At 41.8% G+C, this 13,002-nt stretch overlaps 2 non-coding genes across 2 annotated transcripts; one reads left to right on the top strand and one right to left on the bottom strand.

Annotated features, from left to right (window-relative positions):
• Positions 1-5,883: 5,883 nt before the first annotated feature.
• Positions 5,884-5,955, bottom strand: Trnap-agg (transfer RNA proline (anticodon AGG)). The gene has a single exon. It is a non-coding gene; the product is annotated as a tRNA-Pro (tRNA).
• Positions 5,956-9,664: 3,709 nt separating this feature from the next.
• Positions 9,665-9,755, top strand: Trnay-gua (transfer RNA tyrosine (anticodon GUA)). The gene is given in 2 exon segments: positions 9,665-9,701; positions 9,720-9,755. It is a non-coding gene; the product is annotated as a tRNA-Tyr (tRNA).
• The last annotated feature ends 3,247 nt before the right edge of the window (positions 9,756-13,002 follow it).

The raw sequence follows: 13,002 nt of genomic DNA, 5'->3' as shown, positions 1-13,002 counted from the left end.
ACAGGACTGAACATTTACAACATGATTAAACTTTCTATGACGTCATTGTTGTAGAAACATTACAAATTCTTATTTTTTCAGTTTTTAGAAACACGACGCAACAACTCGGTTTCCGGATCTTCTGTTGCTCTTTGGCTGTCGACCCGCGACTTATAATGGCCAGCAGTTTTATCTCTGGTCCCGGCAGTGAAGATGCTGTCTCTGTTCATTGCGCCGCCCTCTCCGTACATGAAACATAAAAATAAATACAAAACTTTAGATAATTCACAGACATTACAAATATTACAAACATTACAAAATACTAAATTAAACTTATATTCACCTGCAATCTGGGCTGACACTGGTGGATAGGTGACGCTTCAATTTCGCGTCCCACTGCAAGGGCATATAACACTTCCTTGGGGAACGCCAGATATTACTTCTGTATTACTCGATGACTTTCCATCTATTACTACGAACTGTTCATATAAAAGTTCCCTTTTCTCAGAAAGTATTCTGAATAATAAGTTGTAAAAGGAAAAAATGTCACATGTAGGTTACCCATTTCTGACCACTTTAACATAGGGATTGAGAAAGTATTGATTAGCGTAGAGGTAATGGTTGTTTTGTGAAAAGTGGACATAATAATATGTCTACTCTTTTTAGGTATGTGAGACCCTAACAACTTTCAGATTTACAAAAAAAAAAAAGAAAATCCCTTTGTTAAAATATACGCACAACGCCAGTGAGTACAGCCTGTAATTTTGAACGAATTGTAGCAAATAGGAACTGGGAAAACGTACACTTTCATCTTAAAACATATAGTTGTCAGTGCATTCTTGCTCCATATAATGGGCTGTCAGCTGCTTCTTGCATTTCATCTTGCAATTTTATTTTCATTGCTCATCTGCACTGTCTTCCGCTTCAAGGTTTATAACAGTTCTCTCTGAGGGTCTATGTCTTTCTTTAGCTAATTTGAACAGTTGTTCTACTGTGAAACAACCAACAGATTGTATCAGTCTTTTCAGGGCTTTACACATTGCAACATTTCTTTTATTGAAAGCGTTGCCACTGCATCAAAGACACCAAAAGCGATGTACTAGTTGACACAAACACTGTCTTGATACTTCTGTCCCAAATTGTGATGCTGATGGACTTGTTAGTATTCTGAGTGAGGCCATGAAGACACTTCTTCAATAGTCTTAAATCTGACTAATGTTTGAAAGATCCCTTCAAGACCTCTACTGTGACATAAGGTATAGCTGGTTTGTGAATAAATTTCCCACCATTTTGCTCTGATCTTTGGTATTTGCACCATGGATCACTTCCTGGAGATTGTAGGCTATGAATGGGCGTATCGTCCGTTGAAGAGAGTTGAAACAAAACTGCCCATACAGCTCTTCTAATGTCTGGTACACTAATAAAATTTTGAGTGAATACCATGCCATAATAATTTTGAGTTTTATCTGTGACAAATTCTAAGAGACTATTCTTACCATCTAATCCTCTGCCATGTAGCCCATGTATACAGGTTTCAATTGTCGGAGCCTCATACTCACTTTTGTACATGACCTATACACTCCAGTTTAGTGATAGTTACATTTTCTCCCTATGGCCTCTCTTTCTCAACTCCTCTGAAAGCTTTTGGATGCCCAATCCCTAGATAATTGGCTCTGAGCACTATGGGACTCAACATCTTAGGTCATAAGTCCCCTAGAACTTAGAACTACTTAAACCTAACTAACCTAAGGACATCACACACACCCATGCCCGAGGCAGGATTCGAACCTGCGACCGTAGCAGTCCCGCGGTTCCGGACTGCAGCGCCAGAACCGCTAGACCACCGCGGCCGGCCCTAGATAATTGCCCTTGGATGCGGGTGATATAAAAAATAATTTTTCTGTCTGAGAACTGTCAAATGTACATAGTCACTACCACGCAGATTAAAATGAATGAAAATTTAAAATAATGAATAAAAATTTCTTTGAAATTTATCAAAAAATAAGAAGTAGGGCAATAGTATATATGTATCATATACTGTTGCAAAGGGAAAATTTCAAAGATTAAGACCAATGAAGAAAACAAAAATGGAAAACTGCAAGATTTCAACCTGCCCAGAACCCCTTAGTTACTTGAGAAATGATGTCAACTTCCTAATGCGGCGGAAAAAGATTACTTTCCTCTGAACATATTAGAAAACTTACACTTAACGCATTTTATTGTTTGCTACCTGCGACAACAGTAGTCACTCATTGTGTATGTTTTCAGCATTTCGGTACGCAGCAAATATTTGTTAATGGGTAAGTTTCAGACATAGCTTTAGACTAGGTTCCTTGCGTATTACTTTGTGTCAGTTTCGCAGTTCTTAGGATCTGAGATGAGGAAAATAACGAGAGCATTGAAAATGATGGTCGAGCAGCTGCTGGGGTACAAGCTCCCATTCTTGCACCAGTGACTGTTGGAGTTCATGAAGTGTCGCGGGGTTTGAAGACATGCAGCGATACGTCGACGGAGAGCATCCCAGACGTGCTCGACGGGGTTTAGGTCTGGTGAACAGGCAGGCCACTCCATTCGCCTGATATCTTCTGTTTCAAGGTACTCCTCCACGATGGCAACTCGGTGGGGCTGTGCGTTATCTTCGATCAGGAGGAAGGTGGGACCCACTGCTCCCTTGAACGCGGACATACTGGTGCAAAATAACGTCCCGATACACCTGACCTGTTTCAGTTCCTTTGTCAAAGACATGCAGGGGTTTACGTGTACCAATCATAATCCCACACCACACCATTAAACCACCACCTCCATACATGTCCCTTTCAAGGACATTAAGGGATTGGTATCTGGTTCGTGGTTCACGCCAGATGAAACACCGGCAAGAATCACTGTTCAAACTATATCTGGACTCGTCTGTGAACGTAACCTGGGACCAGTGTTCCAATGACCATGTACTGTGTTCTTGATACCAGGATTTAGGGGCTCTCCTGTGCCCAGGGGTCAGTGGAATGCAGCTTGGAGGTCTCCGGGTGAATAAACCATGTCTGTTCAGTCATCTGTAGACTGTGTATCTGGAGACAACTGTTCCAGTGGCTGCGGTAAGGTCCCGAGCGGCCGTCTGCGGGCACTGATGCTGAGATATAAGTCTTTTTGTGGTGTTGTACATGGTGGACGTCCTGTATTGTAGAGCCTGCACACGTTTCTTGTCTGCTGGAATCGTTGCCATAATCTTGAGTTCACACTCCGTGGCACATGGAGAGTCTGTGCTGTGTTTGACCAGCCTCCAGTCGCCCTAGTATTCTACCCCTCATAACGTCATCAATGTGTGTTATTTGAGCCATTTCCAACACACGGACACTATTAACACGTCTGAAAACGTCTGCACATTTGCTCGCTGCATCGTACTGTGACATGCACCAACACACCTGTGCGTATGTGGACTGCTGCCAGCGCCGCCGTGCGACGACCGCAGGTCAAATGCACCGCATGGTCATAGCCCGCAAACCACCCACCAGAGCGTTGTTTCACCATGTATCAGCATTGTCCTTAATTTATTAGCATGAGTGTATTTCAGACGCATTTAACAGTTCTTGACTGCGCGTTTAAATGCATGCAAGTTCACGATAGCACAACAAACTTAAGACCTTCAGTCGGTGTCTTTTGAGTTAAATATTGATTTTCCTTGGGTCTTGCACGAAGCCGAGCGTTTCTGAAGGTTGATGGACATACCTACTAGTGTGACGTCACAAGTTCTTTGCAGGGCCCGTTTATCTCGTTGGCCCCAAGGCAAGGGCCTCATTTCGCAGAGGCCTCTTTTGGAAACTGGTAGCATTTTTTGACTTCATTGCCCACAGTTGAAAGGTTACGAATTGTGCTAATATTCCTTAAACATCTCCCTTTCATACTACATGGGTAGTCGATTGGCTAGGACAAACGACTGTGATTTGCGTTGCTTGGCGAGCAAGTTGGTGCACTCTCTCCACAAATAACATTTGTTACATTTTTCCAGACATAAATGTCATCAAAATTCGGGTGGTAGCAACTTAGTGGGAGAGTATACAGAAGAAGATGTGAGAAGTGTTCTTTTAGAATCTAGAACCACAGGTGAACAAGCACTGTTTTCGGCAAGCCTTACACAAGTAACTGAGTGCTGCTGTCTACCATAATGATCGAGTAGCATACAAAAACGGGGCAGGGTTGTTCATAAGGGTATGACCAGCATTTCAGTAGAAGCGTTTATATTGATAACCATATTAATTTTCAAATTTAGTAGCTAATTTTTAAAGAGAATAAAAGTCTAGAAAATGGGAAGATATTATAACACATTAGAAGCTTCGTTTAACACAGGGTACTTTACAGTTGCGTTCCTCAAGGTTAGACCAGATGGTTTGTGGCCTGACTGTCTGTAGAAAACGGTCCAGCCAGGGAAAGACGGTCTCTCCAAGTCTGACCATACCTGTTGCGAACAACAAACTGGAGAAGGTTCCTAAGTCCTGAGGTGGAACCGGTAAAACATAGCAAGTTGAGGGTAGGCAAGGCAGAGGATTAATTATGCTCCTCCATGAAAAAACTAAAAGAAAGTACGACTTTCGCCAACGTAGATGGAGACGACAGAAAGATGAAGATACAGCGCTCCCTCCATTTATGTACTCCTAGATCCGTAGTCTGCAGACTTGTGTTTAGGACAGTGTTAGAGCTAAGTCAAGTACTTTTTGTGTCGAGTGGTGTTTTCCATTTTATATCGTATAATTGTGAATCTGCAAAGTTGCAAAAGTTTGTTGCTATTACTGTTGTCAATGACACGTCACATCTTGTTCTGATATTTTTGGGCAAGGGCTTTTTAGATCATGTATTTACCTGATTCATAATTTATTGTAAGTTATACAAAAACGATGGACAAAGTAATGACGTGAACAAAGCATATAATTTTTTTAATCGGGTAATACAGTGTAAATTCACTAAGAACCATTGTGCGGAAAATACTACGCAAAATCTATGGGACAATAAGGGTTGAAGAAGGCTGGAGAATACGCTACATTACTGAATTAAAAGAGTTAATACAAGGTAGGGAGATAGTAAAATGTGTGATACCAGAGCGAATACGATGGCTAGGACACTTGGAGAGAATGGTAGAGGATAGAATTCGAAAGAAAATGATGAAAGCTCTGATCTATTCAGCTAGGCGAAAAGGGGGCCTAGAAGAAGGTGGATGTAATAATGGATGTCACCAATATGGGAGTCCAGGGGTGGAAAAGAGCAGCAAATAACCAAGAAATGTGGAGGAAGCTCGTTGAAGAAGCCAAGGCTAAGCAAGGGCTGTAGCGCTACTGAAGAAGAAGAAGAAGAAGAAGAAGAGATGGAGTATTATTTTGGAGATCGTAGACATTTGTTATGTTTGAGAGGGGAGACGGCGAACAAAATGTAAATAATATTAATAGACTATTGTTTTGGAAATCTTAGACAACGGTTTTTTCTGGGGGAAGGGGTGGGGAGGCGGACGGGACAAATTCATATTCCAAACTTGTCATACTCTGTAATGGGGTACCATCGTTCAGAGGACAAATATTGAGATTTGAAAAGAATTGACATCTACTACAAATTAGTATTGTCAAAGTAAATGAACAGCAATTCTTTGGCATTTATATCGTATTTTCATCATCTACTTTGGCTAAATTCAAATACTGGAAGACGCTAGCGCCATTACGGTCTTCTTCTGGAACCTGCTAAATCAAGAAGAGTGAGATGTGAGCAGCATCAAGACGCAAATTAGAAGTCAAGCACTTGATTTTTCGCAGTCGTCACCGTAAAGACACAGTAAGTAACTATGAGTAAATCAGAGCTACCTATGGCTCTAGCAAACTGCAAGAGGTATGCAGTTTGAACGTAGCAAGGAATATGATACAAAAACATGGGCTCGTCCGGGATTTGAACCCGGGACCTCTCGCACCCTAAGCGAGAATCATACCCCTAGACCAACGAGCCGCTCGTGACAGAAAGCGCCTTTCTCTTGAGTGAGACGCAGCGAGGCGGTCCAGACGCGTGCAGAACGCGGTGCGCGCTCTGTGGGCGGCTGCGGCTCGTGTGTTGCGCTCCGCCAGCTTCACGGGACGCGAACCACAGCTGTGCCGCACACGTGTACAGGAGGGGCCCACGTGCTACAAGTCTGGCAGCTTTCAACTAAGTCTGCCTGCTTTCACAGCTGCGTGGCGTATTTGAAATTGTTGGACTTCAGCAAGTAAAATAACTTCAAAAGCAGAGAACAGAAGCAGGTTGGCATCACACACTAACGATAAAGCTAACTTAATTGAAATATACAGCATTATCCAACAAAACTAGCATATTTCTCCGCTCTGCTCAACCGTTAGATGAGGAAGGAGATTGAGAGTTTGACGTCGCGTCGCCTTTGGCATAGTTTGGACATGAAACAAAAGCCCGCATTAGAATGACGGAGGAAATATGAAAAAAACCGTGTTAAAAATACAAGTCTAACGTGTCTTATTTTCATGCTGACGTTTATGTTTTTTTAGATGACACCAATTCATAAAAATTTCTGTAGTTTGTGTCCTACCGACACCGTATGCTAAATAAAGTAAAGTCGTATGGCGTGGTTGGCTGGCAGATGCCGAGATGGAGGTTCAATCGACTAATTGGAAAGCATTTTCCTGTGCTTCCTGCACACCGGCACCTTTCTTTACGTGAGACGTGTGTTAAGTGTATCTGATAAGTGCAGAAGACTGAAATCGGTGTGTGTAGTGTGATACCGGCTGGTGTGGCCGAGCTGTTCTAGACGCTTCAGGCTCGAACCGCGCGACCGCTACGGTCGCAGGTTCGAATCATCTGTCAGGCATGGATGTGTGTGATGTCCTTAGGTTAGTTAGGTTTAAGTAGTTCTAAGTTCTAGGGGACTGGTGACCTCAGATGTTATGTCCCATAGTGCTCAGATCCATTTGAACTGTGCTAGAAAAAGTAATACATAACCAATTTGCTTTAATACTTATAGAATGTGTGCAGAGTAAGCCAATTCCGAAAACTGGAATGCAATTGCCCTACTTCATAGGAAATGAGGCAATAAAATCACAAAAAACTGTAATTATAATAGCTGTGATGTGCAAGATATTCACTATTGTAAGGCAAAAACATTGAGATTTATTTAAGCAGAGGAGCAAGTTGGTTTTACAAGTGGGTATAGAACGTTGAATGATTTACAATTTTTGAATGAAACTACGGAAAGGAGCAGTGAGTGAAAAATTACCACTTATAATGTCACTCATAGATTCTGAGAAAGCTTAATTTGAACAAAATCTTCATTAACAGGACATAAAAAAAGAAGGCATTGGATTCAGCATATGTTAGTATAATGAAGACTATATACGTTATTGCTTGAGCTTTTGTTAGATTTCATCAGTAATGGGAAACTGTAAGCAGCCATAGAAAAATATTCATATTCTTAAACTGGAAATAAATGAATCCTTACTAACGAAAAATATCTGAACCTTCGCTTTAGGATGATGACCTTCTGTTTGCAAGGAATCGCGATGAATTTCAGCTGGTGCAATGCCTTAACAGAGCAAGCCTGATGGTAGGTCTGAATTGTAATATGACAAAAATAATGTCTAACTGTACAAGTCCGGTCCGACGCCTCTACAGTCATTAATGATTGTGCTGAGCAGCCTGCAGTGACGAGGATCTGTTTATGCTCGAGAGCGCCAATAAAACATTCACATTGATACATTTGTTATTTGTTGTTCAGCAATATAGGATAGTCTTCCCAGAGTACTAGCAGCTCACTCAGCCCATTAATGTGTAGACTGCATCAACAGTACCAGGCACTCGTCCACCTGGCAGTAATGCTGCGTAGGGGATGTCTTACGTAACAGCCGTTACGTCACGTCCGGTCGATTCCCTCTAGTGTCATAGATGGCGCAGCCCACACTGGACGACAATGGGTTGCAGCTCTGCCAGCTAATCTCCAAACTGTTCTTCTTAGTGTCGAATACATGTGCCCAGCCTGAAGTATGCATTGCCATGCAGAGTTCGACCCATTGCCTCCAGTTAAGACTTTGTTTCTCAGGCCCCACTCCACAGTGTTTTATTTTGTTCAGACTCCTGCAGACTATCGACCAATGCTATTGGCGTATCCCTTTCGTCTTTGACAATCATGACCTTCTCTCTCCCCTTGGCTGGTTCCATTGTCTTTCTCTGGGTTCCAAGTCATGCGGCTATCCCAGGGATTGAACTGGCTGACCGTTTGGCTACAGAAGCAGATACTTACCCCCCATTTTCTTTCATGGATCCAGCTGTGGATATGCGGATCTACGCCATATCTCTCTTTGCTCAAAAACGGCATTACATCTGGTACGCTACTCCTCAGAGCAATAAATTCCGCACAATCAAGGAGTCTGCTGCAGTTTGGTGCTGTTCTTTCTTCTCCTCTCAGAAGGAGTCCACTGGTGATTTATGCCGTCTACACATTGGTCATACCAGCCTCACCCATCGTATCCTCCTACCATACGACCCCCCTCCCCCAATGTGATTACGGAGCTAGACTGATGGCATCCCACTTATTGGTGGAATGTCCATTTGTTTCGGCCCTTCATGCTAAATATCGTCTACCCAATACCTCAAATTAAATAGTAGTAGACGATTCACGGACTGTTAAACTGATCCTTAGTTTCCTCCGTGAAAGTGGTTTTTATTTCCAGGTATAAGGTTCCACTTTAGTCTTGGAACCGGGCAGTTTGTTTGTGGTTGGGACCTCTTTTCCAGTCTTCACCGTCTGTAACACCATCAACATCCCTTTCTTCAAGTTTTTAGATTTGGTCTCACCTTTTATGCCTTTTCTGTGTGTTTTTAATGTATATTATTTTATAATTTGACTCCCCTGACTGGATCCGTCCCCTTTTATCGGACCTTCTTTCTTCAGTGACTTATTTCGGAATAGCGATGACCGCGCTGTTTGGTCCCCTAACCCCTCTCAATTAAACAATTAAGTAATGACCTACGTCGCCCTTGTAAGTGTTAGTGATTATTACCTAAACATAAATCCTATTATAACCAGTGGTTTCGGGAATAAATTTCCACTTTAGGATGGCGACCGTGTTATTTCATTATATAATTGAAATTTCATTAAACTGCAGTTTTCTTGTTAATGACAAATTCCGTTAACTTTTCAAAGATAATCTTTGTAATTACATGAATCTGCTGTCGTTCGTTGTCAGGGCACATGTAGCGTTTTAGTTGTAGTTTTTCCACAGATCATTTCGACCAGGTTTCTTCGGAATCTACGCCTTTCCTTCCAGTTGGATTCATATAATCATGGTCAAACATTGCGTATGCCGGCCAATGTGGGAAAGTTATAAACGGACACACTAGATGACGGAAGAGTTAAATTTATGGTCGACGCCATTTGAAAAAGAAGGTATATTTCTTCCTGTGATAGAGCTATTTGAAAATTGGTATACGACGGCTTCCAGTTACAAGCGCCGAGATGTGATGACAGACTGTGTAACGAATGATCAGTAGCACGTTATCTATCTGAATGACGCTACGAACGCGATTGGTGTGGCCGACGTAAAAGAGCTTCGTAGGCCTCGCGCGAATGGGAGGTGACGTAACGGTACCTCTGACCGCCAGTCTGCGCATGGCAGCACTTTCGCGTATCTGGTACACGGCCCGGCGAAAATTGCACATTCCTTCGGTAGCTCAGTTGGTAGAGCGGTGGACTGTAGATGAACTCACTAGCAGATATCCATAGGTCGCTGGTTCAAATCCGGCCCGAAGGAAAATTTTAAACATTCATGACTTTAATCCTACAAACTGTTGTGATGTTTTTAACAGAAAGGTACGACTAAGACACAATCAGCATATATGTGTGTATTTCACATCTACATCTACGTGATACTCTGTTATTCACAATTAAGTGCCCGGTAGAGAGTTCAATGAACCACCTTCAGGCTGTTTCTACCGTTCCACTCTCTAACGATGCGCGGGAAAAAAGAGAACTTAAATTTTTCTGTGCGAGCCCAGATTTATTTTATTTTATTGTGATGATCTTTACTCCCTATGTTGGTGGGTGCCAACAGTATGTTTTCGAAATCGGAGGAGAAAACTGGTGATTGAAATTTCATAAAAAGATCCCGTCGCAACGAAAAACGCACTTGTTTTAGCGATCGCCACTCCAATTCACGTAAATGTCCGTGGCACTATCTCCACTACCTCGCGATAATACAAAACGAGCCGCCTTTCTTTGAACTTTTTCGATGTCATCCGTCAGTCCCACCTGACGCGGATCCCACACCGCGCTGCAGTACTCCAGAATAGGACGGACAAGTGTAGTGTGAGCAGTCTCTTTAGTACATCTGTTGCACCTTCAAAGTGTTCTCCCAGTGGATCGCAGTCTTTGGTTTGCTCTACCCACAACATTATCTATGTGTTCGTTCCACTTTAGGTTATTTGTAACTGTAATCCCTAAGTATTTAGTTGAATTTCCAGCCTTGAAATTTGTATGAGTTATCGCGTAATCGAGATTTAGCGGATTTCTTTTAGTATTCATGTGAATACCTTCACACTGTTCTTTATTCATGGTAAATAATCACTTTTCGCACCATACAGATATGTTATCTAAATAATTTTGGAATTTGTTTGGGGCATCTGATGACTTGGTAAATGACAGCATCATCTGCAAATTATCTAAGATGGCTACTCAGATTGTCTCCTACGTCGTTAATATAGAGCAGGAACAACAGAGGATGTAGTGTAACGACGTAAGTTTTGTATAAATGATTTTCTTTTGACATATGACCATGTGCAGACTTCGTCACCTACGTCAGTTTCAAAACACTTCAAAATTATGTAAATTCTTTTTAAAGTTGTCTCTGATTGGTTCTTGAACGAAACTGTAATTAAAACATCACAACATAGATCAGGAACAACAGAGGGCTTATAAGACTTCGTTGGGGAACGCCGGATATTATTTCTGTATTACTCGATGACTTTTCGTCTATTACTACGAACTGGGACGTTTCTGACAGGAAATCACGAATCCAGTGGCACAACTGAGTTGTACTTCATAGGCCCACAGTTTGGTTAGAAGACGCTTGTGCTTTTCTTGCTGATATAATCGTAAAATCATAGAAAGCACAGATTTTATTAAAATGCCTCAAGAAAATGAGAAGTTTAGAATAATCTTGCATTTCTGTTGTACTGCACTGACAATAGGAACAATCGATTATTGTAGGTTTTAAAGAGTGAACTGGATTCATAAAAACGGAAAAAAATCTCATCGCGTATTAAGTACGGAAAACACGATACATTCCACATCTGGGATTAATTGAAAGTTGAACACATCTTTCTATCGTTGTCACCATATCCGAGAAAACTGTAAGTAGCGCTATGGCTGATGCTTTCGAAACAATGTCTGATAGCCATGAAATGTCTTTTCGACACAGTGAAAATAGAGAACGTACTGTATGGGACCCAAACAGATTCTTCTTTTGAACTGCGTGTCTGTTGTAGGAAAATATTAAGATTACGTGAATGAGTCATAAGAGAATAAAGAATTTTCTGAAATTGAACCACATAGACAGTACCGTCAGTGATAAACTTTCTGATGCAGGAATGGATACCAGAAGTATAATAATCCTTAGCGTGCCATTTGAATGAGAAATCTATACAACCATGTCTGAACTCCTTCTATAATAAAGTTGACACAAACATTCTAAAGAGGGAAAAACACGCCCCTGAAAGGACCGGGAAAGAGCGATGATTAAAATGTAAATCACAAAACAACTACTGGTGTACGTAACAACTGCTGTATTTTGAGCATTAATAACAAACGACTGGCAGTCACGTACACGAGCTGTGTGCTGTTTTAAAGAGTATGTTTCGGTAGACTTACCCGCGAACAAACATCTGTCATAACTACCATACATCTCTTGTGGGACTTAACGTGTAGTATTCTTAGTTGACGCATCAGCTATTTTCCATCGCAAATTTATACTTCTCGCGTGAGAACGTGAGATGTTTTATATCCACGATTGAACGGCCACGGAACGGCGTGTGCTTCTTGTTAATTCCGCGCGAGAATGAAGGGAGAGGAACATTATGTTTTGGTCATCAGTCTTTTGACTGGTTTGATGCGGCCCGTCACGAATTTCTCTCCTGTGCTAACCTCCTCATCTCACAGTAGCAATTACAAACTAGGTCCTCAAATATTTTCTGGTTGTATTCCAATCTCTGTCTTCCTCTATAGTTTTTGCCCTCTACAGCTCCCTATAGTACCATGGATATCCTTCCCTCATGTCTTAACAGATGTCCTATCATCCTGTCCCTTCTCCTTATCAGTGTTTTCAACTTATTCCTTTCCTCTCCGATTCTGCTGAGATCCTGCTCATTCCTTACGTTATCAGTCCACCTAATTTTCAGTATTCATCTGTAGCACCACATCTCAAATGCTTCGATTCTCTTCTGTTCCGGTTTTGCCACAGTCCATGTTTCACTACCATACTATGCTGTACTCCAGACGTATATTGTCAGAAATTTCTTCCTCAAATTAAGGCCGATATTTGATATTAGTAGACTTGTCTTGGCCAGGAATACCATTTTTGCCATGCTAGTCTGCTTTTGATGTCCTCTTTGCACCACCCGTCATTGGTTATTTTACTGTCTAGGTAGCAGAATTCCTTAACTTCATCTACTTCGTGACCATCAATCCTGATGTTAATTTTCTCGCTGTTCTCATTTCTACTACGTCTTTCTTCGATTTATTCTCAATCCATACACGGTACTCATTAGACTGTTCATTCCATTCAGCTGATCATGTAATTCTTCTTCACTTTCAGTCAGGTTAACAACATCGTCATCAGCGAATCGTATCTGTATCTACATATATACTCCGCTAGCCACCAAGTGGTGTATGGGGAGGGCACAATTCGCGCCAAAGTCATATTCCCCTCCCCCCCCCCCCCCCCCAACCCCCTCTCACTGTTCCACTCGCGGATCGCTTGAGGGAAAAACGACTGCCTTAACGCC

Source organism: Schistocerca cancellata, chromosome 2 (assembly GCF_023864275.1).
Source record: "Schistocerca cancellata isolate TAMUIC-IGC-003103 chromosome 2, iqSchCanc2.1, whole genome shotgun sequence".
Lineage (NCBI taxonomy): Eukaryota > Metazoa > Arthropoda > Insecta > Orthoptera > Acrididae > Schistocerca > Schistocerca cancellata.
This window is presented reverse-complemented; position numbering and strand designations above follow the sequence as displayed.